Raw genomic sequence first — 27201 nt, 5'->3', positions numbered from 1 at the left:
ACTTCTCCACTTCCACGAGCCCTCGGCCCAGTTCCATCTGCCCATTGCTCTGCCGGGGTCCCCGGTGATCGTCACGTCTCCTCCATGCCAGGGCTGTGTGAACCTTCGGCCTGAACAGAGGCTGCACAGCACAGTGAGTCTGGACCTGGACCCCTTTGGCTCAAATTCTGGGGCTGGCAGGTGTAAGCTGGGTGATGTTGGGCCCGCCAGCCTCCATGAGCTTTGCTCTCCTTATCTGCTGCGTGGCACTGTCTGCAAGCCTTCTCCTTATCTTCGGTGGTCATTGTCACCGGTCCTCTGAGTGGGGCATTTGACCTTGCTTGCTGCTATGCAAGCAAAAGGAAATCGGATGGATGAGGCCACAGTGAGTGGATACTTGCTGTGAAGGGGGCTGCTAGTCACTCACCTAAGTGATTCTCACCACGGGGCTGCCGTGAGCAAAAAACGAGAAGATACTGCAGGCAGCTGGCCTGCTCACCGGTGCACATTCGCCCCGAAAGGTCTGTGCTAAAACTGCTGTTCTCGCCTTTCCTGCGGTGGTCATTGTCACCAGGCCTCTGAGTGGCGGTTGACCTTGCTTTCTTCTGTGCCCTGGCTGATCTCTCCCTTTGACCCTGGCCGCAAGGGGCATCTTGAGCTCTGCACACCCTCCAGGGCTCCGCGTCTGCACCTTCAGCTGCTCCATGCACGGCCGTGCGCTCTCGTCAGTGCTCACGTGTTGCTGACCCACCACACACCCTGGAGGTGAGCAGCGCTCTCTGGAAGCCCGTGGCAGTGCTGTCTGCCCTGCAGGGAGGCTGTGACTCGGGGGGAGCCTGAGCCTGGCTGTCCCATTAGAGGTTGGTCAGCACAACCACAGTGCGATGGCCCTGGGCTTTGCCAGCCCTTCCGGGACTCACTGGTCCCTCTGTCCACTTCCCCTCGAACAGTCAGGTCTTCCAGAAGGGACACATGCCAGTGAATTCTGTGTGCAAGGGTGGCTCTAGAATCCTCCGGGCTTGGCTGCCTGGGGGCCAGGGTTGTTGGCTTCCTCGGTGACTGGGCCCCTTGCCCTTCCACCCAGGGGCCGTGTCACGGTGGGACTGGGTGTCTGCAATGCATGCACTGCAAACATCAGAGTGTGGTGCGTGGGGGTTCATGTACCTGTGCAAAAGGTGCAGGGCCTTGGTCTCTGAGGGCAGCTCGGCCCCTTCCAGGAGGAAGAGCAGGCAGCCCTGCCAGCCGGAGCAGCCCTGAAAGCTGCACTCACCTGAAATGACCTGCAGAATGCCCCGGTATCAGTGACACTCGCTCGTGGGTACATTCGTGGATTTGGCCAGCAGCGGTGGCAGGGCAGCGTCAAGACCCACGCTGAGGCCTGTTTTCTTCCTGCGATTCTATTAGATACCGTGGTGGCCGCTGTGAAGTCACTTCCTTACTGACGTTCTACAGCGAAAGGGGCCCCGTGGGGAGGGAGGTGCTTTGTGCCCAGAGCCCTGGGGCTGCTCTGCCTGCCTGGGAGGTGGGAGGTCCTCAGCCTTAGCGTGAGGCGGTGGCTTGGGAGCTGACCCTGCTCTGCCCCGCACACTTGCAGACCCTGTCCGACTGCAGGGCTGCGGCCACCCCTAGCGGATGCTGACTTACGGAGCTCACCTGTACAGTCGATGAGTCTGGCCTCGCCGCTCTCCGTTCTGGAGCCTGGGCCTTGTTCTTCTTTATGTTATGTTCAGGGAGCCCTGGGTTGGCTGAGTGTGGAGAAATCAGGCGGATGAGGCCACGAGTAGATACTTGCTGTGAAGGACGCTGCTAGTCACACCCCTGCTAGTCACCCCCCTGCTGGTCACCCCCAGGCCATCTCAGGTGTTGGCCGAACTGCAGCGTGTGGTTCTAGGAGAGCTCAGACCTGCCTGTTTCTGGCCGTGTTCCCCCCACCCCCAGGAGTGTGTACTTAGTATCCTCTGGGCTCCATTCTGCTCCTGGGGCCTTCTGGATGCTGTGGGAGCCCAAGCATAGCCTGGGATTGTTGGGAGGTCCCAGTGGGAAGGGAAGATGGATAAACGCTGGGGCCACTGTGCTGCAGGTGGGCAGTTCTGGGGGGTTCTGGGGAGCTCTCCGTGCTGCTGGTGGCAGGGACCTTGAGTATGCCTTCCGGGCTTGTCCACTTTCCCTGTCTGCGCTTCCCTCTGCCCACTCCTGCTTCCTAGGAGCAACTCCCAAGGGCCTGTCTCTGTCTTTGCTTTGGGGTGAGGGGTCTCAACTGAGATAAAGACCCACGTGAATGCCTGAAATGGAATGTGGCTGTTTCAGAAACTAGTGGAATTTGGGGGAATTTTCTGAAGGGCATGCGGGCTCCAAGTTCAGAAGTAAGTGGGATGTCCTTAGTAGCTGGGGAATTCTCACACGTCGAGCAGGGTCCTGCCTGAGAGGGTTGTCCTCAGGGCTCTGCTGCACAGTAGCATCTGAGAAAGGGGCTCTGGGCCATCCCCTCTGCTGGTCCACCCAGAGGGAAGACACATGTGGTTTCCACCACTTTCTGGAGAGAAGCCCTGGGCTGACTCCCTGTGCTGGGAGAACCCCCAAAGCCTCTGACACCTGCCAACAGGCCACCCAGACGGCCGCCTCCCTCTTGAGGTCCCTAGGTTCCCACCGCACAGACCTTGGGTGAAAAATGGATGTGCGTCCCAGGGTTTAAGTCCATGAATAATGCATCAGAGAAGGCAGCCCTTAGGAAGTCACCTTCGCCTTCCCTCTGACTGTGGCCTCACCGTGCACGAGCCCTACGTCACCAGCCTGATGTCCGAGGGGGTCCTTGCAGGACAAGAACAGCTGTGATTTTAGGGGGGCTGGGGTTTGTGGCATATTTTGTTTTCGCTCCTGCATAAAGCGCTGATTTGCCCCGAGAAGCTGAATAATGCAGCGCCTTGGGCTTCGGTGCCCACCTTCTTACGCACATGTCCACCGGGCTCCTGAGTGCCAAGCTGATATTTTTGTGCAGTGGCAAGTGAACAAAGCAGTGCTAAACTCTAAGATGTTTGCAAAAAATGCCACAGGGTTCGCGAAGTTGTCGTTGCCTGAGTGTGCCTAAGGAAAATAGAATGCGTTGGCATGGTGGGGGGAGGTGAAGACAGTTCATACCGTGTTCAACAAAGCAGGCCCAGCCCAGCCCCACCGTGCCTCTTTGCTGTGGCAGCTGCTCTGTCTTGACCTCCTGGGTTGGGCTTGTCCATCAAGCGCCGTCTTTTTGGGAGCTTCCTGGAGAGCAAGATGAACGTGGAGCCGACAGGCTTTGGAGTGACTTTGTCCCTCTTACCTCTGGAAAGGCTGCTTGCACTCAATGCTGAATCAGCCAGTGTGGGCAAGAGACGATCCTGGAGGGCACATGCTTCTCCATGAGAATTGGGTGGGTTTTGGAGACCCTCTTCCTGGGAATACACATCCTATATACACAGCACGCTGAGAATGAGTGCAGGGTGGGGGATCATGCCCCCACGGAACCCCCTCATTAGTCTCAGCTGAAACAAATTCCCTTTCTGTGGGAGAGAAGCCTACTGGTTGGACTGTTTTGCAAAAGCAGGGCAGAAGAATCCAGGCCTTGTATAAGCCCACAGGTAATGGAAGTCAATGCGGATCGCCGGCCCCACTGGAAATATTGGCCGATGGGAGAGACAGCAGGCAGATTCACTGCGGCTTCAAGAAACAGATTCCCAGAGTGTGGGATTAGTGTGTGCTTTCTGGTTAAACTGCTTTTTAAAAACTTCCTATGCAAATAAAATCAGGGCCATTCTATACCATCAAGAGCTGCAATTAAAAGAAAAAAGCAAGACAACACCAGCCATCTCCTATTGTTTAAAGGAGACAGAGGCGTCTGACTGAGGTCGTTATGAGGTAGAGTGCCCTCCCTTAGAGCAGCACCTGCACCATCAGAAGGAAGGTGGCATGGAGGATGGCCAAGGCTGGACCACTGCCGATGGCCAAGGGCCATAAGGAATGGCGCTGACTCCGACAGGCACTGGATAATCCTGGCAGAAGCCACAGACCTGGCCAGGTTTGTAGATGTGAACTGGTGCAGCCAGCTGCTGAGAATACGACTACTCTCACAGGCCAGTTGCTCTCTGTGTGATGTAAAAAGAGGTGTGCCCATGGAATACTATGCTGCCATCAAAAGGAGTGAGATAATGTCCTTCGTAGGGACATGGATGGAGCTGGAAGCCGTTATCCTCAGCAGAAACAGAAAACCAGACAGCATGTTCTCACTCATAAGTGGGAGCTGAACTATGAGAACACGTGGACACAGGGAGGGAAACATCATACATGGGGCCTGTCGGCGGTGCGGTGGGGGGAGGGAGAGCATCAGGATACATAGCTAATGCATGCTGGGCTCAGTATCGAGGGGACGGGTTGATCGCTGCAGCAGACCACCATGGCACATGCTTACCTGTGTAACTAACCTGCACGTCCTGCACACGTATACCGAACTTAAAACAAAAAATAAAATAAAGAAAAGACAAATAAGCAGGTAGAACAATGCAGAGTGGTTCATAAAATGAGGTGTGCCACTTGGGGAAAAACAGAATTTCGCGTGTGCCAGTCGATCTCTGGTTTCTTATAAAACAGCCTCAGTTTTGCATCTCTGTGATTGGTACAAGTGAATTGAGTTCGTTTTTCTTTTATTAGTGACCAGAGTAAAGAGTCTTGAAAATAATTTTCTTTTTGGAAAAGTTCCCTTGTGAGAGACAAATTAAGAATATTCCATAAAACATGCAATCTTGTTTTTTCTTATTTTGAAAACGCGTTTTCTTTTCTCCATTTTGAAATAGTTTTTGAAAGGTAAATGCAAACATGTAGCTTGTCCAAGCAGAATGTCTGAATGCCGTCTAATTGCATGAGCCACGAACAGTGTGTATTTTATTATTCCTAAGATAATGCACAGTTCTCTAAGATCCTGAATTGCAATGGTCCTGAGAAAATTTGAAGAGTGTTAGCCCACTTGCATATTTCCAGAATAATTTATCTGGAAAAGTCATCCTTGCCTGACTGGAGCCACATGAAGTGAAGAGGGCTGGCTGTGCCCCCCGCCTGTCCCACGTTTCCCGCACACCCAGGATTCTGGGGAAGGTGGACCTGGGGGGGTCTGCGGGTCACCGCCTCCCCTCCTTCCTTTGTTCTCACAACAATTTGGTTTGCAGTTTCTCGTGATTTCTGTGGTTTCGGAGTGGAGAAAAGGGGCTGAGAAGCTCCTATTCCTTTTGTATAATTAAAAAAAATTAAATATACTTGCACTTATTAAGTTGAAAACAGTTTAAAATGTGGAGAAATAATATAAAATAAGGTATGAATTTTAATCTGAAAGAGGGAAGTTAAGGAAAAGAGCTGGATCCACAGATAAATGGATAAATAAAATGTGGTCTGTACGATGGACAATTATGCAGTCTTAAAAAGGAAGGAAATTCCACCTTTTGGTGGAAAACAACATGGCTGAACCAGGACATGGTCCGAGGTGAAACAAGCCAGGCACAGGACAGATACGACAGGACGCCCGTAACGAGAGGGACCTGAGACAGTCACACTCAGAATCAGAGGGCGGAAATACCCATAATTGGTATTTGATTGTCTTCTACCTACCAATTTACCCATTTTATTTCTGTTATGCAAAATCAGGGATATGGGTTGATATATTTCATTCCATTCAATTATTTGGATGTTTTGCACAATGATTGTCCAAGGCTGTAATGTTTGGGCGTTCCTATGTCAGTTTCTGTGAGAAAAATCAAACTCTACCTCTGACTTGGTTGGTGGTCAAAGTTACTTAGATATGATATAAACAAAATTGAAAAATATAATGAAAATAAATTGGGATATCTTTTGAAATCTGGCTCTTTAGAACCCCAGTACAGTTGTGCCAATTATATGGTCCTACAAAGGTGATGTTAAATTTTTTTGGTAAAGTTTTAGAAATTGCAATAGATTCATGACCTTGACCTTGCAGTACTTTTTGACAGTGTTTTTTTGTTCTTTCTTTTTTTTTGGTGATGTTGGGCTGGTAAAATGTTTATATTTATCCGACAGCTGAAAGAAACTGGAGGGCACACCAACCTACACGAGGTAACAGACAAGCAACGATATTACGGCTCGTGAGAATGAAGAGTTCAGGGCACTGTGTCTGTGGTTTTCTTGATCTTTCTTTACCATGGCTTCAGAAGGTTTTCTGAATACCTGTGTCCCGGAGAGGATGGAATTTCATTTTCTTTCAGTTGAAGCTTGAGAGGCGATCATGAGAGGTTTGTCTAGACTTCACACTTTGAAGTCCAGTCTGGGATGCTTGACCCACGGGTCAAACACAGACAAGAAAGTGAAGTCTTGCAGCTTTTGGCATCACAGTAGTTTAAGCCCTTCTTGATGTGAGGCTCTGTCACATGCATCCAAGGCAATGGACAAAGACTGGGAGTCTAATCAGAGGAGGAATGAGCACACCCTCAGGTGTGCTCGGTAAACACAGAGGTAAATAGAAAATGTGAACATGAGCCTGTAGCCTTTTAAAGAGGGAAGCTTGTTCTGCTCGGGGGTGACCCAATCTACTGTGCCCTCCTGGTGCCCAGACATGGGCTTCCCGTGCCATTCTCCACTAAAAGGAACCAGGGCTATTTTGAGAGTTACTGACCCCCACATTTGGAGGAAGAGAACCCAAGACGGGACTGGAACATCTATTCTGAGAAAACAAGGATGCATTCAAATATGGGGAGGTGGTGATGCTGGAGTCAGATTTGAGGGGACGTCACCAGGTGACATGTGGCAATTTCAAATTCAGAAATAAAACTGTGACAGGCCCTGGTGATTACAGCTGAATCTGTACGTATCTGTAGTTCCAAGATGATATTCAAAAGCAGTGAAAAATATAATAGTGCCAGAAAAAGAATAGAGAAACTTAATGGGAACCATTGATCAGTTCCAAATTACAGAAACTATACATCTGTGAGCCACAGTTTCCTGACAGACGCCCACTCACCAGATCCCGGGGGATGCCGGGAAGGTCTTGGTACCAGTTCAACTGCAAAGCTTGCCAGCTAAGAGAGGCTTAAGTGAGGCAAGGGACCCATGGGGAAGTGGGCATTCTGGGATGCCAGGAAGTTGGAGGTGCGATTTCAAGATGCCCCAGCCCTGATTCTGCCCCCTGGACTCAGAGGAGTGATGCAGCCTGACGGGCCTTGAGAACCGTGACGTTGTTTGAGAGCTACAAGAATTTCCATGAAGGGCAAGCTGATTTGCATAAGTTCTTCATAATTAATGTGCACACCTCCCAGCGTCAAGGAAGTGATACAAGAAGAGTTAGGTTCTTCGGTCTGTTGAGACCCTAATTTGCTAATTTGTGGTGATATCAACAGCAGCTGTGTTCCCTCCCCCAGCTCCCATCAGGGATTTCAGAAACTGGGAAAGCTCGTGCATCTGTTTGTGTGCTGGGTGGCTCAATCACCTCAGCATTTCTGTGTCAGGAGCCCCATCTAACTTGAGTGCCCATGCACGTGTGTGTGTGTGGGGGGGGGTCCACTCTCACCAATGCAAAGCCCACCTCCAATATCAAAGATGTAGCTACCTTCGAGTGTGGACGCTCTGTCAAAGTGGACACGGGCGGGAGGCTCCGGTGATGGGCCATGAGGGGTGATGGAAACGCACGCTGCAGTGGTGGGGGTGAGGTGGGGCGGGCAGATATTTCTAGAGTAGCCTCAAGGACATGGGGAGGGGTGGGGGGGGTGACTGTGGGTCACCTGGTCAGAGCCCTTGCTCTGGTAGCTACCAGCTGAGTAACAGCAGGCAGGGAACTTCACCCCTTTAAACCTCACTTTCCCTATCTGTGTCATGAAGGTAATGCCAGCGCCCTCCTCCCAGAGCACTGAGCAGCCAGGAGCTGGTGCATGGGAAGTGCTGAGCACAGTGTCCGCCACACAGTAAGTACCTGAAAGTAGGAGTTTGCCAGGTTCCAGCCCCAGCTGAGGTCCGAGGGGAGTAGGTGGACAGGGCGAGGGAGCTGGAAGGACACTCGAGGGACCGCAGGTAAATGAGACGTGGCTTCATTCAGGAGCCCTCCCGTCAGCAGCTTCCTCACTAGCAGCTCTCTTACACGGCCTTTTTCTCTGCCGTCTGCTCCGGCTCTGGGGCTCCTCTCTGCAGCCCGCTCCCATGCACAGCTGCTCGGCCAGCTCTCCCTTGTCTTCAGGGTCAGCGGCTCAACTCTTTCTCTCTCTGGGCATGAGCGGGAGCCATGTGGAGCCATGCCAGGTCTTGGCTCCCCTCTGTCCGTCTGCGAGACAGACGGCTCTGGTTCTCGCTCTCTTTCTCTGGGCTCCAGCAGCAAGAGCCATGTCGAGTCATGCCCAAGAACCGAGCGGAGCCCACGAGCATCTGTACGGCACAAGCAGGGCAGTTACACCTTTCACAGACAATAGTGACTCAGAGCCAGGTGATGGCCTTCCCGTGTTATGGCTACATGGTTGTGATAAGAAGTGGAGTTTCACACCCGGGCTCGAAACTCGCTGAGTACACAGGATGTTTACCTCGGCCCCCACCCGCTTGGCCACAGCGCAGCCGTGTTCGTTTCGGTGTTGTTCGTATTCATTACTGTGCCTTCTGTCTACTTTCTGGAACATTCATGACTGATGGATTTGGCTTAAGTAATCCCTCTCCTGGGCTTCTGAGATCCTCAATGGGGCACTTTTGGGCAGTCATTTGAGCCAAGCTCATGCTAAGTCATTCTTGCGGCCTGCCCGCATCTTCCTAGGGGCCCCCCTGGAGACTGGGCTGCCGGCAGGTGCCTCTCCCTGTGCTGATGTCCACCCTCTCTCTGTCCCTGTGCTGACGTCCACCCTCTCTCTGTCCCTGTGCTGATGTCCACCCTGTCTGTGTGCTGCCTGGAGGGGTGGGGCCTTTCCTCTGATGGAGTGGGTAGAGAGAAACGAGGAAAGAATTTTCACTTATTTTGAAGAAAACGTCCCGTCATCTGCTCTTCATCTGTGTTGATGAATCCACGCCACGTGGGCCTGGGTTGGCACATCACAGAGGCCACTGGAACCGCTTGCCCGGCAGCCGCAGGCCCTCTTTCTGGTTATAAAGTTCTCAGGGAAAGATGCCCTGAGTTTCCTGTTGAGCTCTAAGCACAGTGTGGTCGAGTTCTCTTCGGGGACACATTATGACACCATAATGAAATGATAATGTAGGAGAACCCTGATCTTGGATGTAGGACAAGGCCAGAGAGCAAAGATTTCCCACACATGTTATGAAAAATACAGCCTAGCATTCTGTGTGCGTCTACATGATCAATATTCAGTATCCTTTGTTACTTCAGACTATTTGGCAGTTTCTTCCTCCAAATTTGGGTATGATCCCCTTTACATTGAAGTCCTGATCTCTGTGTCTTAGAATGAAGACACACTGTTCCTTTCTTTTGCCCCTCTATTCTGAAAGCCATTCTCATTTCCAAGGCAGTGAGGGATGAGGATGGAATTGGGTTTGTTTACTGACTTCTAGGGTTCAATTCTTCCTGCTGGCACTGGGAGGCGTGTCCACACTGAGAATACCTGCGCCCCCACTTCGGTACCCTCTGTCACACCTAACTCCAATCCACGGAGGCCGTAATTCCAGAGGACACAGTGGGGTGAGGGAGACCTGAAGGGTGTCACTCTGAACCCTGTCCTGGGGGTTTTCTGTGGAGTAGGGAAGTGGAGCGCTCTGGGCTCCAGGCCTGAGTGGGTTTGCGGTCTGTGTCTATGGCACGGCCGCACCTCCCAAATGTCTGGCTTCTATTTTATGATTTGAATAGTACACTGTTACATCAAGGAGTCCATGTTCTTGGCTATATGCACATTTCTCAACATTTCTCAACTACAAAACTGTGAGCTCAAATATGTAATTTGCCGTTTCCATTGTGATCCAGACAGACCCCAGCAGGTTTAAGGATCCTCTGTTGACATTTCTCTCCAAACCTGAAAGTGTTGCTTTAGCTCCTGCTTGGCTCACAGAAACGCAAATGAACACCTAGTTTCTTCCCTTCTATTACGGGGAGCAGACACATGGCAGGTGTCACAAGAGGCTGGGGACAGATGAGCGGGCGGGACTCCAGCTCTTCTCCTCACCCACGGAGGCCTCTCTGGAAGTCTGGGTCCCCTGACGTTGGCTTTTCTTCCGTGAATGTGCTCTTTGACATTGGCTAAAATGAAGGTTGTTGTGGGTTAGGGAGCAGGGGCTCTCAGCAAAGTAGTTTCATTTTCAACAGATAGGTCCAGCCGACGACAGACACCTAAGTCCAAGCTAGTAGAAGGAGAAGATAACTAACTTTGGACCAAATAAGCTTTCTTTAGATCAGGTGGTTCTTTGCTTTCCTTTTCTATTCAGTTTTTTTTTTTTTTTTTTTTCACACAGGGTCTCTCTCTGTTGCCCAGCCTGGAGTGTAGTGGCATGATCTCAGCTCACCATAGCCTTCACCTCTGGGTTACAATGATTCTCATGCCTCAGCCTCCTGAGTAGCTGGGATTACAGGTGTGCACCACCACGCCTGGCTAAGTTTTGTATTTATAGTAGAGACAGGGTTTCACCATGTTGGCCAGGCTGGTCTCGAACTCCTGCCTCAGCCTCCCAAAGTGCTGGGATTATAGGTGTGAGCCATTGCACACAGCCTCTATTCAGTTTTTTAAAAATGCCTTTCCCCTGTAGCTATTTTTGGTTATTGATAACTTAGAAATCACAATGATATACCAGCTGCACCAGAGCGTGGGCCGTAGCCGGCATACTGGGCTCTGTAGATATTAATACATCCTGGGGCCTGGGTCAAGGCTGCTATGGGGGCCTAATGGTGCCCAGACTGCCAGTCCCTCCCTGCCACCACCTACATTGAAACAATTAATTCAGTCTAACTGCCTCTCCACCATCAAAATAACAAACTGAAACAAGCAAAAAGGAAACCCCTGATCATTCAGCTAAACATTCAGTTTTACTCAGTTAAAAAAGAAAAGCAAAAGCAACTCCAACAGCAAGCTGCTGCTTTGGGCAGAAACATCCCGTGTGTTTCCGTGCGCACCCACCCATGTGTCACGGCGAGACGCCTCCCGCAGACCTGCCCCCCACCCTCCTGCGTCCGCAGCTCTGGGACCTTAGACTCGGCATTTTTGGATGTGATGCCATTCTATGTTGCCTTTTTGGACCCAAGGTCTTAGCGTGATATGAAGTGAATGACTGAAAACTGCTTTTTGGTTTCTTTAACAGGAATGGCTGCATTGTGGCTTATTAATGGGCACTATGTATTGGATTTAAGAAAATACGTCAGTTACTGTTTACAGGTGCCATCCTCCTCAGCGTTTGGGAAATGTCAGGCAGAGTTGTTGGCAGTGCAGTTTCGGCATCATCCATCCCTGCATTTGGAGTGGGCTCCTTCCAATTTCACTCCTGTTCATCCTACTAAACACTGAACCTTGTGTCCTTGGTCAGATTTGCCTTGAGGTGATCCTGGGGCTGCAGTCTGAGCTGGTGGCTGGATGGGGGCAGCACTTAGGAAGCCATTGACTACTGGGAGTTAGAAGGTGAGGGCTTGAAACAGAGCGGAACATATAGGGATGGAGAGGAAGGGAAGCTTTAGGGAGATGCGATTAACAGGATTTGGTAGCTGTTTGGATGTGGAGGTTGGTGAGTGACAAGAAAAGAACAACCTGCAGGATTTGGGCTTGGGGGAGTGATGGGGGAGTGGTGCTAGGAACCAGGAAGAGGAGCCAGTTGGGGAGAAAGGTGATGCGTGCACGTGAGGGGCCTGCAGGCTCTGTTCAAGGGAAGCAGCTGGCTGGACGCCAGCTTTGGTGGTGAGATCACGAGGGTGTACGCTGGGAAGAACACTGATCTCTCTCACCATTGGTTTTCTGTTTTCAAACTCTATAATTTTTGTGCTTCTCTTTATTACTTTATGTCTTCTCCTTCCTTGCACTTGTTATTTTTCTGTTTTCTAGTGATGGAAGGTAAGAGGATTGATTGAGACTTTTTCCTTTCTACGTGACCTTATTGTTAAAGCACTGCCCTGGCTTCATCCTGCACATTTGACAACATTGTGTTTTTATTTCCATTCAATTAAAGGTATTTTCCTTGCGACTTCCTCTTTAGCCCATGCATTATGTAGAACCGTGTTATTTAATTTAGCATTTTGGGGCATTTTCCAGACATCTTTCTGTTATTGATTTCTAGTTTAACTTAATTTGGGTTAGAGAACATACTTTGTATGATTTTTTTCCCTTTATGTTTGTTGTGGTTTTAAAGTCCAGAATATGGACCATCTTATGAATATTTAATTTAATCTGGAAAAGAATGTGATTCCACTGTCATGAGATGTAACATCCTATAAGTGCCAGTTAGGTCAAGTTGGCTGATGGTGTTATTCAGATACCCCACATCCTTGCTGGTTTCTGTCCACTCGTTTTCTCAGTTACTCAAAGAGAACCAGTGACGTTTACAACTCTCTTTGTAGATCTGTGCATTTTTGCCTTTCGTTCCTCTCGGATTTTGCTTCATGTACATTGAAGCTTTGTTGCTAGGTGCATGGACAGGATTGTTACGTCTTCTTGGGGAATTGATCTTATTCTCATGTATAGTTCCACTTTACCTCTTGTAATCGTCCCCATTCTGTAGTCTGTTTTTTTCTGGCATTATTACAAGCTTGTCAAGTCGCTTTCTTTTTATTAGTGTTTATACAGTGTATCTTTCCCCATCCTTTTGCATTTAACATGTGCATGTACCATATAGTTTTATACATATATGTATGCTTGTCTATTTTCAAAGTGAGTTTCTTGTAGATTGCATATATTTTGATCATACTTCTTCACTGTCTGATCATCTCTGTCTTTTGTTTTTTAGGCCATTTCTATTTAATGTAATTATTGATAATGCTGAATTTAAAACCACCTTTTTGCTAGTAGTTTCTTTTCCTCCTCTGGTATCTTTATGTGCCATTTCCTTAAATAATTTACCTCCCTTCCTTTACAAACTCTCCAAATTCCAACCTGCTGGGTGTGTGTTTTCTTTCTGAAAAAGTTAGACGTGAATCCAGAATATCCGTGCTCTGTTATCAATATATTCCATGTGTGTAAGTCTTGTCTCCTATTAGATGGTGGGTCCTTGACACTGGAGGCCATGCCTTTGTGTCCCTCACAGCACCTAGAAAAGTAGAGGCCTACGGATGGAGCTGACCGTCCGACTAAGGTGACCCAGTCATCTGGGCTCTTCATCATGGAAGATGCTGGATGAAATTAGAGGGGCAATTGTGGCATTGCCATATGGGGGCACCTGTCCAGCTGCCGTCGACCGTCAGCTAGACCCTTGGTGCACTGCATGTTTCTGATGAGACCTTTTTAGTTTTCTCAGCTTCTCAGCCCTTTCCCTTCCCTCTCACGCTGTGTGGTGTGGGAGCTGCACAGAGCTCCATTCCTGGTCCACCTCTATGGGACACCCTCTCATCCCTGATCCCAGTGATTCACACCCACACCAGGTGCAGTTCCAACAGAGATCTGTCTCCTGGGCTCCTGGCTGATGTACCTGTCCACACCCTGATGACACCTCAAATGCCATATTGCTCATATTGACCCTTCTCTTTGACTTTTTGTCTTGAATAAGGAATCATATTCATGTAAGACCCAACCTCAAAATCATCTTTGAATTCTCCTTCTCACCCAGTCCTTCTCGTCCCATCCAATCAGTCACCAAGTCCTGCTCTTTTTCCCAAATTTGTCTTTGCTGTCTGCTCCACCACCATGAATGCTGCTGTCTGGGATTAGAACAGTGGCTTGTGTCTGACTTCTCTAGACCTGTGAGCCCCTTTTCTCGTCCCTGCTGGTCCCCTGCCTTAAACCACTGCCATCTCCATTCCCTCTGGACCTGCAGGCATTCTTCTCGTCCCTCCTCTGACTTAGGTTAAACAATAACTGCGCTGCCGTGCCTTTCCCACCCTGCTCTCCCCATCCTCATCTCTGCGCTTACACCACCTGTCTCACATGGCGCTGGCTCGATGCTTCCCTTAGGATGGAGGCTTTTCGTGGGCAGGGTCCATGTCACATCTCTCTTGGTAACCCCAATGCCTGGTGCACAGTTGCTGCTCAGCAAATGCTTACACTGAACAAATCTTTTGTTCAAACATTTCAGCTTCCCTTGATAATGGGAATCTTACTACAAATGGCAGAATGACACATTTGCATTTCTGTTTCTGCTCTGGGTTGCTCTGAGAATTCAAGAGTTTTGCCCTTTTGATCTGGCTCTTTTTCAACTCTGTAAAAGTGGAGACAGAGTCATTCTGCATCCTTCAGAAGAACTGGGTGAAGTCTGAAGTCAGGAACAAGAGGAAGTCACAAGAGACACTTGCAGCCGTTGGGAGCTCCATTAGAGCATGGAGCAATGTGTTATTCACACCCTAATCTCAACTTGGAAAAGCAAAGCAACCAAATAATGGGAAGGAAAATAGGACAAGGGTTTGGACGTCACACGGCTGCAGCAGAGTTTGACCCCATGGAGCTGTTTTGAAGCTATTTCACCACAAAGACTTTTTCCCCTGAAAATGTGTCTCAACACCAACGACAAGGTTTGTTTTGCCTTGTTTAATACTTAGCTTGCAGTGGACTGACTTATACAGTGGAGTCAAGTCTCTTGCGTCTGCCCAGCCACTGACTGGGGGAGAGAAATAGCCTTGTCACGTCACATTAACAGGACCGAATGGGCCGCCTGGAGGCCACTCGGCCCCACCACCATGCTGATCCCTGTGCAGGAAATCATCGCTGACTCCCCAAAGTGCTCTTGATTTCTCGATTTGGCCATTTGTCAGGTTTCCATTGCCTGCACCCCTGGGCCCCTGTCTCTGAGGACAAGCAGAGCCTTTAAGGAAATACACTATTTATCTCTGGGAAGCATGAGTAGCTGCATTGCAAAATGGAAATGTGAGATGAGGCTACTCCTTGCAGAAGCCCTCGCCCTAGGTGCTCTCGGCTTCCTGGGGTTTGGCTCTTCGGGGAGAAGTGCCATGAGACCTGGCTGTCCTTGTGCTCATTAAAGACACGGAGGGTTGGGGTGACAGCCTTGGGTCTGTTTGAATATTTGGATACCAGCTTCTGTGGAAAACATTAGTAATTTTATACTAGATGCGAATTTTCTGACCTGTTTTTAACTGAATGTGGAAAAAGAAACACACTTGTGTCTGGCTCTGCAGTAGGCACGTGACGTGCACCGTAGCGGGTCGTGGAGTGGTCTTCACGGTCCTTTCTGCATGAAAGGCCTATTAACAGGTAGCAGTTTTTGTTCTTGATCTTTCCAGGTTTAAGCGTATGTGTTCGTGTGTGTGTGTGTTTGTGTGTGTGTACATGCATGTGTGTGCATGTGTGTCTTTGCATGTGTACAAATGTATGTGTGTGTGTGTTTGTGTGCATGTGTGCATGGTTTGTGTGGGCTGGGAAGATCCAGTGGCCCGTTGAGCAAAAGACTGACCACCCATCAAAGATGATATTTGGCCAAACCCATTACAATACTACTTGGTTCCTGATACGGATGATGAAGAAGGAGAAGGAGAAGAAGAAGATGATGATGATGATGATGATGATGATGATGAAGAGAGGGAAGGATTAGAAGATATTGATGAAGAAGGGGGTGAGGATGAAGGTGAAGAAGTTGAAGATGATGATGAAGGGGAGGAAGGAGAGGAGGATGAAGGAGAAGATGACTAATAGAACACTGATGGATTCCTCCTTTTTTAAAATTTTCTCCAGTCCCTGGGAGCAAGTTGCAGTCTTTTTTTTCTCCCCTCTTGTGCTCAGTCACCCTGTTTTTGAGGTCTCTTTTCTCTACACCATGGTTCTCAATTTATTTTGGGGGAAATACCTTGAGCAGGATACAATGGAAAAAGAGTTTCTACCCCTTTCTGTTTGAAATTCATTTTTATCCCTTCCTATATTAACAAAAACTGTATGGAATCAACACCACCGAGCTCTGTGGGAAAAAAGAAAAACCTGCTCCCTTCGCTCTGCTGGAAGCTGGAGGGTGCTAGGCCCCTGTGGAGTAGTGCATAGAATTCTAGCTTTTTTCCTCCTTTCTCTGTATATTGGGCTCAGAGAGTACACTGCGTCTCTATGTGAATATGGACAGTTAGCATTTACCAACATGTATCTGTCTACTTTCTCTTGTTTAAAAAAAAGAAAAGAAAACTTAAAAACATGGGGTTATAGAAGGTCAGCAAAGGCTGGGTCTGAGATGTTTGGGTGGGGTAAGTGGGCATTTTGACAACATGGCTTCTCCTTTGGCATGTGTAATTGTGACATTTGACAGACATCCTTGCAGTTTAAGATGACACTTTTAAAATAAACTCTCTCCCAACGATGACTTGAGCCCTGCCACTCAATGGGAGAATCAGCAGAACCTGTAGGATCTTATTTGGAATTGACATTCTCTATTGTACTTTTGTTCCTGTTTATTTTTAAATTTTCTTTTTGTTTCACTGGAAAGGAAAGATGATGCTCAGTTTTAAACGTTAAAAGTGTACACGTTGCTTTGTTACAATAAAACTAAATGTGTACACGCGCGCACACACACACACACACACACAAAGACTGACCACCTTCTGGCTTGGTGCTATCTGGGTGCTAAGGGGATCTCTGGGTATAGAGTGACCTTTACTCATCTGCAGTGACCCCCGGAAGTCCGGCGTGAATTTGCTCCTAGTTCACGGACTCCTGTCGCTTGGTTTGTGCTGCTCATAGGAAAACGCTGGTAAATGAAGAGACGTCAGGTTCAGCTGCTATAGAATCTTGGGTGGCTTTCATGGGGTTGACATATCTGTGTCTACAAACTCTCAGAGGTGAACATGGGGTTGGTGTTTCTCTTGGAAACAGAAATCGTGAGGGGTCCATCCCCTGTCCATAGGCGAGCAGTGGTGGCTGTGCCAGCCTGTGTGCCACTCACAGATTCTCTGGAGAAGTCATCTGTCAGCCAGTTTTGCAGCCAGAGAGGCAGCAAGTCTCTCTCTGAGCCCGTGATGTCGGCTGGAGAACCGGGGATAAACGGCAGTTTTGGAGGGCTGGGTCTAGGGGCAGGACCAGAGCTTTCTCTGGCTGTTTCCAAGCATGAAGCAGCTTCCCCAAGGAGATAGTGACCTAAATGGGGAGAATTAGGCTGGATCAAATGACTCATTAGAAGTCACTGCCATAAAAGAAGGAGGGACGAGAGCTGGGAATTGCAGAGCCACGTGGGGATCAGCGTGAGGGGCGCAGGCGGAAACAGAGCTTGAAGCTGTCCCTTTCTGCCAGCCACTTCATCTGGGTTGTTTACCAATAGCCTGGATCAGTGCATGACAGGGGCAGAAGCGGGTTCTCAGCAGGTATTTGCTGAATAAAATGAATGAGGGAGGTGGCGCCCACCAGGTGACAGGTAACGTGCCCATCTGCTCAGCCTCAAGGCCTCGGCTGGCACTCCTGGGGGTACAGCCCACATCCATTCAAATGGTCCCCATGGATCGTTCTTTTTATTTCCTTTGTACTGTCAGCACAGCAAAATCGTCGTCGTTGAGAACGTCTTATGCTATATAAAAATACAAAGCCCTACAAATGTGTGAAATTTGGAATGAATTCAAACTCTTAAAAGAACTGCTTCAGCTCCGTCGTCAACCAGCAACTGTGGTGCGTCTGCACCTCCCCACTGCCCTGCAACCCCCACCCCCTGCCAGCTTGTGGTTCCCGGCGTTATTTTCCGATAACTGCAACCAGGACTCTTTGCAGGGCAACTGGTGTCTTTCAACTCGAAGTGGGAAGAGATGAGGGTGGCTTGGAACGTCCCTCTCTCCGACACACTCTTCCTGTTGCCAGAAAGAAACAATCCTGTCTTGAATGGCAGGGACAGAGTGGAAGGGATGAAGCAGCCAGCTGGCAGGGCACTCCCCGCCGATGTGAGGACGGGAGGATGAGAACGCCGCAGGCTAGGGGCAGAGACGAGCCTGCAAATGCCATGAGCTCACCATGAAGCACAAAAGAAAAAGTTTAACACGGACTGTGTACAGTCGTGGTTCTCCTAGCAGACAGCAGCGCACAGAGCAGGGCATGCTTCAGAAGCGGTGGATTCGTGGGGCGTTCAGTCCCTTCTCGGTTATGTTCCTGTCCCTGACGTGTGGAGATGAACTTGTTTTCGTGCAAGCAGGAAAGAAGCGTTGTAAGAAAATGGGGGAGTTCAGCAGTCCCGGGCCGGGTAGGACCGTCCGAGGACAAAAGGGATCCATCTAGAGTGGAGGCCACGTGTCATCCCCAGGGGGACATGGCAGGGGGTGTCCAGAGCTGCTCACCCCCAGTGGCCACCCAGAGAAACCACATGGAACAGGGCTTATGGTGTTCTAGGATGGCAAATCAGCCCAGTGGACTAGGGAACAGAGCCACCCACCCAGAGCCAATGCCTTCCTTCTCACCGGAGGCCTCCACACTTCCCTGACCTGATCCGTAGTGACTGCCTCTTACATCGGGATCCGGTGCACATGTGTGTGCAAATGCACACACACAACACACACTTACTAGAAGAGTGGGTAAGTGGAACCTGCCATGGGTAATAGATACTCAGAGCATGCACTTACTCTTTATCCACCTGTCTGGGAAGACAAAGCCCATGGGCGCCCTGGCCCTCTTTGTGAACGTGGCCACCACACACAGCAGGCCCCTCACTGCCTGAGTAGCTGGCGAGTGGCCAGCAGGGAAAGGATGACGAGCGTGCCTTCCTGTCTCAGTGCCACCTCCAGTCCCAGAACCAGCCTGCTCAGGACCTGTAGAATCAGGGTCGTGGGTATTACTAGGGGGTTCAGCCTTGGGACTTGTTAGTGAATGTTCTTTGTTGGGGCACCAGACAGGCCAGGCCGTGCCAGGGAGCGAGTTTTTCTTTTGAGAAGAGAAGTCTTTGAGGCAAACTCAGTTACCTTGGAAGAGGGGCAGCTTCTCAGCAGCCCATGCTGACGAGAGAGAACAGGAAGCCTCTGTCTCATCTTGAAGAGAAATGCAGACTCTGGTACAAGATGTCAAATATAAGCTTCTGTTTAAATACAAGATACTGTCTCCCTCTCGTCATTATTCGAGTGCTTACTCAGTGTGGGCTCTGTGCTGAAGACTCACATCCTCTGTCTCAGGAGCCCCCTCTGCATAGCGGCTTGTCCTCACCCTGTGGCAGAGGCCACTCAGGTCACCTAGCTGAAGACCCAACTCCTAATTAGTGCTGGCGTCTGGATCCCAACCAAATGTCTGACTGCAAACACATTATGGTCTCATAATGGCTTCTGTATTGAATCTCCCGACATTTCTTAGACAGCACGGAGTGGGTGGGGAAACACATTTCATTCCGCAGGAATAAGAGCTTGATTATTTTGTGCTGCTTAATATTATAAATACTTTCCAATTTAAGATGTAACTTTTGATGAAATAATACATGGCCCCAGGCAGTGAAGGCTCAATTGGCCTTTCTCTCCTAAATTATGGTAGATATAACGGTTATTTCAAAACATATCAGCACTTGGCACCAGAGTCAGTAAACATGTCATCTTAATTCATTATGTTCCACCCCTGTATCTGGACCTGTCTGACTCATAAATGATCAATTTTTGGTTTCTGAAATGCGTAAGCATAGAATACGAGCGCGATACTGAAATGAGCACTTAACAGGGAAATAGTCATTATTTTTTCTCATTATCATTTAGCGGTTGGTTCCTTCGTGGTTTAGGAAAATGTGATGAAGCCTTGGTTATTGTTCTCGGGGAGGCAGGGAGCCTCTGATGACCCCAAACCTCATTAGAGCCTTTTCTTTCAAGCTCCTCCGTGCAGTTTTTATGGCAGGTGTGAGGAGTAATCTGCGTGGTCGGTTTTGCGTCTCGCCTTTCTCTCCAGCTTTCTTTCTTCTGTCTATGCTAGAAGTAATGAAACAGACAGGGAAGAAAAGGAAAGAAAGAATTGCAGTGCTTGGAAAATTCAGCTGCAAATTCTAAATTCCATTGTCATAAATAGGTTTTTTTGGAAAGGCAATCCCTTTCTCTCCAGGCTCCTCCAGCCCATAGGGGAGATATGCTTCCATGGTAATGCCTTAAGAATGCATTTCCAGGCCTGGCATGGTGGCTCACGCCTGTAATCCCAGCACTTTGGGAGGCCGAGGTGGGAGGATCACCTGAGGTCAGGAGTTCGAGACCAGCCTGGCCAACTTGGTGAAACCCCATCTCTACTAAAAATACAAAAATGAGCTCAGCGTGGTGGTGGGTGCCTGTAATCCCAGCTACTTGTGGGGCTGGGACAGGAGAATCGATTGAACCTGTGGAGGTTGCAGTGAGCTGAGATTGTGCTACTGCACTCCAGCCTGGGTGATAGAGTGAGACTCCGTCTCAAAAAAAAAAAAAAGAATGTATTTCCACAAAACATGCCCACCCCCAGCCAGCGCAGAACCCACCCAGGACTGTGTTCCCCTCAGTTGAAGACTTGGCCTCCCCCAAGTCCCCTGCTGGGAGGACCACAGAGTTCATCTCCTGCCTTCATCACAGGGCTTCCTCATCTGTGAATGGACACAGGGAAACATGACGGTGACTGAAACTCCCACCTGGTGGTTGGATGTTGGAGGTAACCTCCACCTTCTGTTCTGTCCAAGGTCTCCTTTGAGGTCTTTGTAGCGAGAAACCGGATGTTGTGCTGTGCTGGGACGTGACGCTCAGCCCCACCCTTTCGTAGGGATGACGTGGGACATTCCCCACACTCAATGGGTCCCTGGTGTCCCGCTGATACCCCCATTCACTATGGATTAAAAGGAGACAGCAAGTCCCTTTAGCCCCGATAGAAGCTCAGACTAGGTTTCTATTTTTTGCGATAATAAACCTGTTTCCAAAGTTGTAGAAATGTGTCAACACTGTTATCAATTATTCCACTAACTCATTTTCTGCCCTGCTTCCGGTGGGGGTTGCCGTGTCCGTACTCTCGTGTGCCTCGAAGGGAGGAGCCTGAGGGCTGCGTTGTCGGCATTCCCACGGCAGAGCCCGGCATCCCAGGCCGACCCTGGGGAAGCGTCCCCCTCCCGGGCTGTGTGACGGCATCCCCGCGTCAGCTCTGCAGCGGTGCGGTGCAGGCCTGGACCTGGCCGTGCTGACCTCATGCCGGGTTAGCCAACTGGGTCTCCAGATCTTAAAGAAAAAAAAAGAATTGATTGGAAGTAACACAGTCAAGCTCTGAGCAAATGTGCGCATGTATTTAACAACGATTACCGGCAAACTGGAATCCAGCGTGGAGCCTGTGGGAGGCCTTTGTTTCCACCCTTGAGACTGGATGGACGCCCCAGCTGGCCTCGGCCGCTCTCTCACCGCTCCCTTGCTGCTGCTTCCCCGCGTCCTCCCGGCCCCCGAATCCCCTTCCTGATGCTCCTCCTGGGCTGCCTGGCCTCAGTTTCTCGTGTTTTCTCTTTGGGGCCAACTGAAGGTTGTGTTATTAGGGTGGCAGGACTTGCTCCCATCTGAGTCCGGTTGGACGGCTACGACAAGTCCCATGGACTGAGTGGCTTATAAGCCACCAACATCACCATCTCACTGTTCTGGAGGCTGGAGGCTGAGCTCGGGGTGCCAGCAGGGTGGGCCTCTCCAGGCTGCAGATGGCCGTCTTCTCCTGGGTCCTCCCTTGGAGAAAAGAGGGCAAGAGAGCCCTTTGGGGCCTTTTAGAAGGTGCTGATTCTATCCATGAGGGTTCCACTCTCACGACCCGGTCTCCCCAACCCCCCACCTCCTAATGCCATCACCCTGGTGGTTGGGTTTCAACCTATGAATTGTGGGGACAGGAGCACACGGCCTGTCGCTCGTCAGGGCACCGCGCTCCCCTTGCGGCTGCAGTTATTACTCTTATCTCAGGTTCTTCTTGCCTCTGCCATTTGCTCACTGCAACGACAGTAAGCCAGCCTGCCCTGACTGCTGAGCAGGAGGCCCTGCCTCCCTGGGGAGGGAGCCACCATCCTTCCTCCCAGGTAGAGGGGCCACGGTCAGCTGCTGGGAGGGAGGGGCCCTGCCTTTTTGACTGGCATCCTGTGGAAAGCTGATTTTGACTGGAAACCCAAACAGACTATGCTCTATAGCAGAATCAAAGGAGATGCCCACTCTGGGGTGCCCCAGGGCACAGCAGGCGCAAGGCAGCCGAAGCTCCTCTCACAACTTTCTACCTTTAAACCCAAGAACAAAAGTGTGGCCAGGCTGCTGGGGAAGAGGGCCATTGCCTGCACAGAGCCAGACCCAAGTTAGGGGACAGGGACTGCATCGGGGCCTCCGATCACCCCCACGTGCGGAGAGTCACTGGGACTCATGGTGAGGAGGGATGATGGCAGCACACAGCCCACAGTCCTCACAGCCTGTCAGGAGGGAGGGACACAGGCGGGGCCTGGAGGAGTCCACATGCTGGCTTCCTTCTCTCTTCTCCCCAGGGGGGCCCCACAAAGCTCCCTCCTCCGCGGCACACAAATGCAGCAGACTGTCGGGGAGGTTTCTACCTGAGGTTTTTACTAGGGGCTGGTCAGGTAGGCGCCCTCTTCCCATCAGGCACTTGAATTCCAGAATTCCCGACTTCCAGGAGGAAGGCTGATGCCCAGCACCAACCTCACTGGACATGCGGTTTTGGCAGAGAGAGTGGTGGCAGCCCACCCCAAACCCAAGCGCCCAGATGCAGCTGAAAGCCGACCTGTAAGCAGACCTCTCTCCAGAGAGCAGTCAGGTGCTATGCAACCGTCTCTGAGACTTTCATTGTTTTTCAGAGGACTTCATTTACTTGGAAAACAGCTTTTTAAAAAGAAAAGAGCAGCGTCATCGGCATCCTTATTTTTCTAACAATGCTTTTCTAAACTGCCCTCTAATATCTTTCTTGATTTCTAATCCAAAAAACATGACGAGCTGGAAATACTGAACATTTGCACTAGTGTGTGTGAAATTCCAGTGGCTAAGGCTTGCGTGGCTCCTAAAAATCTTATTCAGAAACCCTGATAAAGTCACAGAGCATTAAGAGTCAAATGTAATCCCTTAACTTTAGAATCAATAAGATTATTGTGAAATGATGGGTATTGATGATCTGTTTGAGAGAACGCGAGCTTCTGAAGTTGAAAATAATCAGGTGCTGGAAGTCGTTCTAACTGTGCGTAGATAAGCCGTTAACAGCCCATTAAACCCATTTTTCCCTCCTAAGTGAAACTGGCCCCAGTCAGCAATGTTTAATTGAGAGAAAAACAATGAAACTGAACGACGCCATTGGTTGGACGGAGTTGGGTTTGCTAGCCTGTGAAGCTAGTGTTTGCTGGTGCTTTGAGGAAAATGCCAGATTTACCAGACACACTTACTTCCTCTCTGTAGACCTGTTTCAGTGACAGTGTCTTCCTCAAGTGACCCTCTGAGTCACTTCTCGGGGATAGCCTGATCGATGACATCACCTCACGACTGCCACGTGGGGCGTCCAGTCTAAGACTACACCGTGGTCATTCGCCAGGCTCGGTGGGACCCCGCGCCCGGAACCGCTTTTCCCAGGAGAGCCAAGTGGCGGCTTCCAGGCAGCACAGCATTAAACGTGAGCTCCTGTCAGGGGTCTTCTCGGAACAGTCATCCTTCTGCTACCTGACGACACCAGTCCTTCAAAGACAGTTTAGTTGGAAGCTAAAGGGACTTGGGGTGGGAATTTGCTGCTAGGGCCTGAAACGCCCGCCTGTAGGACTTGGCTCATGGAGCTTTGTCCTCTTGCCTCCTGTGCCTTTGTGCCCTAACAATAGAGTGGTCAGGGAAGGCACTGCCTCATTCAAGGCGCGGCCTGGGCAGCTTGCGGGCAGCGTGCAGTGCTCTATGGATAGGATCTGACTGCTCTGTTTTCAGAGGCCCCTTCAGGCAGTGACTCCTGGTTCCCCCTAGAATGCTGTCTCCATTTAACACTGGGGAGTAAGGGACTGTTTCTAACAGGGGGCTAACTGCCTATTCCTGTACTGGCAGGTGGATCTGTGAAAGAGACAGATGCAGTGCTGCGTTCGTGTCTTTCACAGATCTTCCAGGGCACCTACCTGACCAGCCCCTAGTAAAAACCGCAGGTGGAAGCCTCACCCGCTGGCTGGGGCAAAGTGAGCTCCGTGAGGCCCTTTGTGGGAGGAAGAGAGGATGAGGGAGCTGGCACATGGACTCCTTCAGGCCCTGCCTCTGGCCCTTCCTCCTGATCGGCTGTCTTGCTGGAACACACCGGAGTGCAACAGAGCTCCCAGGGCATCTGGGCGGAAGGCAGGTTCCTCCCTGCACGGGGTGGGATTCACAGGCAGGCGGAGGGATGGCTTGACCTGGTGACTCCTGGTTCCCCTCGCAGCCTCAGGGAGGCGCTGGCAGGTGGGTGCAGCCTCCCTGGGTGATGTGATTTGAGCCACTGTCATCTGTGTTCCTGAAATCCATATTCTCTTTGGTGCCATCTGGGAGTTCCTGACATCAGCTACAGTAAGGACAGCATTTGAAACTGGAGCTGCTTAAGAATAATTAAGGGAGCAGGCTGAGTTGTATCAGAAAATCCATTAAGCACTTAAAAGATTAGTTTTCATTATGACTGCAAGATAGTAAATATCTTTTAGATTGTTCTGAAAAATGATATGAGTAATGGGAACTATTTAACTTATTTTGGTATAATTTTAAAACTTTAATTATGATAATACTTTGCATTTTTATTAGCTTTACAAGAGGATTGAAGTCAATGAATTTAGGGGGTTGATTTGTTGAGGTAGGTTCTTTTCTGGATCCGGAGAAGTGCAGGGTTGTCAGCTCTTGGGAGCAGATGTGGGTGCAGAAGAGGAGCCGTGTTGCCTGGGGCTTCCAGTGGCTTATTTTGGGCGAAATCTGTGTCGTGCGAAGGAGACCCCACTCTTCTGTCTGTGCATGCACTCAGCCAGTGAACACTTACTGAGGCTGAACTGAGAGGAAACCTTTGCATTGGCCACTGTCTTTGAGCTCTGCGTCAGCTCACACCGCCTGTCCATCGCACATCCTCTGAATATCATCACAGCTGCGAGGATAAATCTACGTGGACATAATCATCTGACATGGTGAGAAGAACTGGGGGTTTGGCCTTGGAGTAGCCTGGACTTCAATCTGGGCCCAGTGCTTATAAGCTGTGTGACCATCAGCAGGTGACCAGACTTCTCTAAGCTTCAGAGTCCTCAGCTATGACGTGGCGGTAAACAGACCACCCCCTCGAGGGACAGTATAAGAATTAAGTCACCTACGGGGTGTATGGGTTTGTAGCAGCCACCTGCTCCGGGTACTCAGGAAGTGCTGGCCTCCCTCATTCCCTAGAAGTTGGCCGTAAAGAGCTTTTCCCTGCTCTATGGAGATACAGAGAGACCCACACACATCACACGCCGGCCGCACTTCTCAGGGTCGAGCAGCACCCCTGCACCCATCCAGTTTCCCAACGCGTGGGTCTAAATCCCTTGAGGCCTGAGCAGTGAGCGAGCATCACCCTCCTGTCTGGCTGGTTTTGTGGGGGAATCCCAGGCCCCTCCAGTCCTCCCACCTCAGTGTATTTTTGCGGAATTGGAGTGCCAGGAGGCAAAGTGAGGTCCCAGCTGATCTAGGTACTGGGCGTGGGCTCCAAAGTCCTCTGACTCCTTGTCCGGCTTCCCAGTCTGGTACCGGAAGACACTTTCTGCATTTTGTTCCTGTCTTTGTCACAAATGTGGTGTCCTTGAGAGCTGGAGGTGCGTGGTCCCCCATCATCCTCCAAAGATGTGACTCCAGCAGTGAGGCCGGGCCCCTGATTCATCCCTGGAAATGTGATTCCCGTGTCAAGGACACTAAAAATGCTTCATGGAAGTAGGCATCTGTCTTTTAGAAATAGTGACCGAAGTGGAAAAAATAAAATATTTTGGAAGAAAAGAGGAAAAGGTTCTAGCCACTGTCTGAAAGTCTGCTGCTAGCACAGAGCCCCAGGAGGTGCAGCGAGGCAGACCTGTTTCCCCGGGAACCATGGGGTTTGCCAGCAGCCAGGGCCACACCCCGCCATCTTCCTGGGGCATCGTTTCTGCTGCTCTCCACAGCCCTGCCAGATGTGCCGGCCACAGGCTCAGCCTGTTTCTCCTCTTCAGGACTTGCCGAGCCTGCCCTGAACACATTTGGACCCTGTGGTCCCCAGTGCTGCTGAGTCAGGGGTGACCCTGCCCCCAGGGCCCCTGCAGTGCCAAGCTCGGAGAACTCCGCCTGACCAGCACCAGGGAGAGCGCATTGAAGGGACTCAGGATATCTCGGAGAAAGTGAACGCCGCTGTTTCTGCGCTGCCAGGAACAGGGCCGGGTGTCGCCGGGGCCCTCATCTGCTGGATGCTGCCCTCTCTGCCAGCGTGCATGTGGCTGGGACAGGCTTGCTTCTGCTGGGCATCTCTGTCTGTGTGGGAACTATGGGTATTGGCCGGCAATGGTAGCACCGAGAACCAGTAAACTGGGGCCAGAGCTTGAATGGAGGCTCAACCTGTGTGGGGACCAAGCACTGTGCCTGGTGTCCAGCCAGCCTCAGGCCCAGGTGAGCGCGCCTGCGCAGGGACCAGTCCTTGACTTCCTCCTGGCTGCCTGTGTGCGTGGACATCCAATCACTGTGACTTAGTGTCCAAGCTGGAGAAGCAGATCAACCAGGCTTAGGCTGACTCCACTGCCTCCTCCTATATTAAGGAGCCATAAAGCTTAATCGTGGTGCGGGAATCATACACACCCAGGGCCAGACACTGCTGCCCAAGAGAGAATGTGGCAGCCTTTGGTCAGGAGTCATTTGGTAACAAGGGACAGAAACCCACTGTGGTGGCTCATGAAAAGGAGGCTTTATGCTGCGGATTCTGCTATGCATGGAATCCTAGGAAAAGCCAAGCCAGGAGGACAGGAGCTGGCTTTGCTCCAAAGGGAAACCTCAGCCAGCAACTTTGCAGGCTCATTCCAGAGCTTGCTCTCCAATACGCCGTGTCTCCCTCATCTCGGCCTCCCTGGGATGCCTCAGGCCCCTTTCCCATCCCAAATCCGAATTCTAGGAGGGACGTCCGTTTGGCGGAGCTTGAGTCAGGGATCCCTCAGGTCCAGTCAGCGTATCCCGGAGAACTGGACACAATTCCTGATGCGTAATGGGACCTGGAGCCTCGGAGCCTGGTGACGCTCAGCTGGCAAACGCAGCGACATTTATCAACCCGTGCAGACTGATAAAATGCCCACGTGCGT

The sequence above is a fragment of the Aotus nancymaae genome, unplaced genomic scaffold, assembly GCF_030222135.1.
Source record: "Aotus nancymaae isolate 86718 unplaced genomic scaffold, 86718_ANA_hifiasm-v0.15.2.pri h1tg000010l, whole genome shotgun sequence".
Classification (NCBI taxonomy): Eukaryota; Metazoa; Chordata; class Mammalia; order Primates; family Aotidae; genus Aotus; species Aotus nancymaae.
Note: the sequence above shows the minus strand (reverse complement) of the source record.